The 4,857-nt window shown below is 38.8% G+C and overlaps 1 non-coding gene across 1 annotated transcript; it reads left to right on the forward strand.

Moving 5' to 3' along the window:
• The first annotated feature begins 3,397 nt into the window (after positions 1–3,397).
• LOC127747928 (small nucleolar RNA R71) lies at positions 3,398–3,504 on the forward strand. The gene has a single exon (XR_008009874.1). It is a non-coding gene; the product is annotated as a small nucleolar RNA R71 (small nucleolar RNA).
• The last annotated feature ends 1,353 nt before the right edge of the window (positions 3,505–4,857 follow it).

Raw genomic sequence — 4,857 nt, forward strand, 5'->3', positions numbered from 1 at the left:
CTCTAGAGTTCTAGAGAGATGACTTCATGAACTTCTACTTCCTCTCCAATCATGATGCTATAGATCATGATGGCCCAATCCACAGTTACTTCGGATCGGTTGCTAGTAGGAATGATGGAACGTTGGATGAACTCCAACCATCCTCTAGCCACAGGCTTAAGGTCCAGTCTTCTCAATTGAACCGGCTTGCCTTTTGAGTCTCTTTTCCATTGAGCTCCTTCCACACATATGTCCATAAGGACTTGGTCCAACCTTTGATCAAAGTTGACTCTTCTAGTGTAGGGGCGTGCATCTTCTTGCATCATAGGCAAGTTGAACACTAACCTTACATTTTCCGGACTGAAATCTAAGTATTTCCCCTAAAGTATTGTAAGCCAATTCTTTGGGTTTGTGTTCATGCTTTGATCATGGTTCCTAGTGATCCATGCATTGGCATAGAACTCTTGAACCATTAAGATTTCGACTTGTTGAATGGGGTTGATAAGAACTTCCTAACCTCTTCTTTGGATCTCATGTCGGATCTCTGGATACTCATTTTTCTTGAGCATGAAAGGGACCTCAGGGATCACCTTCTTCTTGGCCACAACTTCATAGAAGTGGTCTTGATGGGCTTTTGAGATGAATCTCACCATCTCCCATGACTCAGAGGTGGAAGCTTTTGTCTTCCCTTTCCTCTTTCTTGAGGTTTCTCCGGCCTTAGGTGCCATCAATGGTTATGGAAAAACAAAAAAGCTATGCTTTTACCACACCAAACTTAGAATGTTGCTCATCCTCGAGCAAAAAAAGAAAGAATAGATGAAGAAGAAGAAGATAAGGATGAGAGGGAGAGAGATGTGTATTCTGCCAAGGGGAGAAGTATTGATGGTTGTGTGTGAAGAATGAAGGAGTGTTGAGGGGTTTATATAGGAGTGGGAAGGGTATAGGTTCGATCATTTAGAGTGGGTTTGAGAGGAAAAGAGATTTTGAATTTGAAGGTATGTGGGGTTTATGGGGAAGAGAGGATGGATGTGAATGGTGAAGAGGTGACATGGAAGAGTGATTGAGGTGATTAGTGAATGATGTTTGGGGAAGAGTGTTATGAAAAGGTGTGAGAGGGAGGGAGAAGGTAGGTGGGGATCCTGTGGGGTCCACAGATCCTGAGGTGATCCTGTGGGGTCCACAGATCTTGAGGTGTCAAGGATTTCTCATCCCTGCACCCTTTAGGCGTGTAAAACGTCCTCTGTATGCAATCCTGGCATTTAACGCCAGACTATAGCATGTTTCTGGCGTTAAACGTCACTTTCATGCTTGTTTTGGGCGTTCAACGCCAATCTGCAACATGTTTCTGGCATTGAATGCCACTTCCATGCTTGTTTCTGGCGTTTAACGCCAGCTCTCCTCAGGGTGTAATCCTGGCGTTTAAACACCAGACTACTGCTTATTTTTGGCGTTCAACGCTAGCTTCATGCTCTGTTCTGGCATTGAACGCTAGCCAGATGCTCCTTACTGGCGTTTAAACGCCAGTAAGCTCTTCCTCCAGGGTGTGCTTTTTCTTCTGCTATTTTTGATTCTATTTTTAATTTTTGCAATTATTTTATGACTCCACATGATTATAAACCTAATAAAACATAAAAGAACAATAGAAATATAGATAAATAAAAATTGGGTTGCCTCCCAATAAGCACTTCTTTAATGTTAATAGCTTGACAGTGGGCTCTCATAGAGCTTCACAAATCATCAGAGCATTGTTGGATCCTCCCAACACCAAACTTAGAGTTTGAATGTGGGGGTTTAACACCAAACTTAGAGTTTAGTTGTGGCCTCCCAACACCAAACTTAGAGTTTGATTGTGGGGGCTTTGTTTGACTCTGTATTGAGAGAAGCTTATCGTGCCTCTTTTCCATGGTTACAGAGGGATAACCTTGAGCTTTAAACACAAGGTAGTCCCCATTCAATTGAAGGACTAACTTTCCTCTGTCAACATCAATCACAGCTCCTGCTGTGGCTAGGAAGGGTCTTCCAAGAATGATGGATTCATTCTCATCCTTCCCAGTATCTAAGATTATGAAATCAGCAAGGATGTAAAGGCCTTTAACCTTTACCAACACGTCCTCTACCAATCTATAAACTTGTTTTATTGACTTGTCTGCCATCTCTAATGAGATTCTTGCAGCTTGTACCTCAAAGATCCCCAGCTTCTCCATTATAGAGAGTGGCATAAGATTTATACCTGATCCTAGGTCACACAGAGCCTTCTTAAAGGTTATGGTGCCTATGGTACAAGATATCAAAAATTTACCAGGATCTTGTTTCTTTTGAGGTAGAGTTTGCTGAACCCATGTATCTAGTTCACTAAGGAGCAAGGGAGGTTCACCTTCCCAAGTCTCATTACCAAACAACTTGGCATTCAGCTTCATGATGGCTCCTAGATATTGAGCAACTTGCTCTTCAGTTACATCTTCATCCTCTTCAGAGGAAGAATATTTCTCAGAGCTCATGAATAGTAAAAGGAGGTTCAATGGAATCTCTATGGTCTCTAGGTGAACCTCAAATTCCTTAGGTTCCTCAGTTTGGAACTCCTTTTTGTTCAGAGGACATCTCAGGAGGTCTTCCTCACTGGGATTCACGTCCTTCTTTTCCTCTTTGGATTCGGCCATTGTGATTATGTCAATGGCCTTGCACTCTCTTTTTGGATTCTCTTCTATATTGCGTGGGAGAGTACTAGGAGGGGTTTCAGTGATTTTCTTACTCAGCTGGCCCACTTGTGCCTCTAAATTTCTAATGGAGAACCTTATTTCACTCATGAAACTAAAAGTGGCCTTAGATAGATCAGAGACTATGTTTGCTAAGCTAGAGGGTCTCTGCTCAGAATTCTCTATCTGTTGCTGAGAAGATGATGGAAAAGGCTTGCTATTGCTAAGCCTGTTTCTTCCACCATTATTAAAGCCTTGTTGGGGCCTTTGTTGATCCTTCCATGAGAAATTTGGATTTTCTCCATGAGGAATTATAGGTGTTTCCATAGGGTTCACCCATGTAATTTACCTCTGCCATTGCAGGGTTCTCAGGATCATAAGCTTCTTCTTTAGAAGATGCCTCTTTAGTACTGTTGGATGCATTTTGCCATCCATTCAGAGTCTGAGAAATCATGTTGACTTGCTGAGTCAACATTTTGTTCTGAGCCAATATGGCATTCAGAGTATCAATTTCAAGAACTCCCCTCTTCTGAGGTGTCCCATTACTCACAGCATTCCTCTCAGAGGTGTACATGAATTGGTTATTTGCAACCATGTCAATGAGTTCTTGAGCTTCTACAGGCATTTTCTTTAGGTGAATGGATCCACCTGCAGAATGGTCCAATGACATCTTAAACAATTCAGACAGACCATCATAGAATATATCCAGGATGGTCCATTCTGAAAGCATGTCAGAAGGACACTTTTTGGTCAATTGCTTGTATCTCTCCCAAGCTTCATAGAGGGATTCACCTTCTTTTTGTCTGAAGGTTTGAACATCCACTCTAATCTTACTCAGCTTTTGAGGAGGAAAGAACATGGCCAAGAAGGTCGTGACTAGCTTATTCCAAGAGTTCAAGCTATCTTTAGGTTGAGAGTCCAACCATACTCTAGCTCTGTCTCTTACAGCGAAAGGGAAAAGTATAAGCCTGTAGACCTCGGGATCAACCCCATTGGAAGAATTCAGTTAAGAACTGAAAAGGATCTTCTGATGGAAGTCCATAAAACTTGCAATTCTGTTGCATCAGAGAAACTAATCGAGGCTTTAGCTCAAAGTTGTTTGCTCCAATGGCAGGGATTGAGATGCTTCTTCCATGTAAGATGGAATTTGGTGCTGTAAAGTCACCAGGCATCTTCTTTGCGCCTCCACCATTGTTATTGGGTTCGGCCATGTCTTCTTTTTCAAGATTCTCTGTAAGGTTTTCTCTGGATTGTTGTGCTTTAGCTTCTCTTAGCTTCTTCTTCAGAGTCCTTTCAGGTTCAGGATCTGCTTCAACAAGAATGTCCTTGTCCTTGCTCCTGCTCATATGAAAAAGAAGAAAATAGAAAAGAAAGAAGAATCATCTATGTCACAGTATAGAGATTCCTTTATGTGAGTAGAAGAAGAAAAGAATAGAAGAGGGAGGAGAAAAATTTGAACACAAAAGGGGAAGAGAGGGTTCGAATTTTTTTTATGAAGAGAAGTATTAGTAAATAATTAAAATAAATAGAAGGAGATGAGAGAGAGAGAGAGTTTTCGAAAATTGTTTTTGAAAAATGGTTATTGATTTTCGAAAATTAAGAGAAGAAATAAAATTAAAATTAAAATTTAAAACAATTAGTTAATTAAAAAGAATTTTTGAAAAAGAGGGAAGTGATTTTCGAAAATTAGAAAGAGAAAAGTAGTTAGGTGGTTTTGAAAAAGATAAGAAACAAACAAAAAGTCAATTAGTTAGTTGAAAAAGATTTGAAAATCGGTTTTGAAAAGATAGGAAGTTAGAAAAGATTTTTTAAATCAATTTTGAAAAAGATATGATTAAAAAGATATGATTGAAGTTTGTTTTGAAAAAGATTTGATTTTTAAAATTAAAATTGATTACTTGACTAACAAGAAACTAAAAGATATGATTCTAGAATTTAAAGATTGAACCTTTCTTAACAAGAAAGTACCAAACTTAAAATATTTGAATCAATCACATTAATTGTTAGTAAAGTTTTTGAAATTTTGAAATAAAGATAAGAAAAAGATTTTGAAAATCAAATAAGAAAAATGAAAAAGATTTGATTTTTGAAAAAGATTTTGAAAAGATAGGATTTTTTTTAAAATTGAAATCTTGACTTGACTAACAAGAAACAACTTATTTTAAAAAAATTTTACTAAGTCAAC

This window comes from Arachis duranensis, chromosome 5 (genome assembly GCF_000817695.3).
Source record: "Arachis duranensis cultivar V14167 chromosome 5, aradu.V14167.gnm2.J7QH, whole genome shotgun sequence".
In the NCBI taxonomy this organism is placed as follows: Eukaryota; Viridiplantae; Streptophyta; class Magnoliopsida; order Fabales; family Fabaceae; genus Arachis; species Arachis duranensis.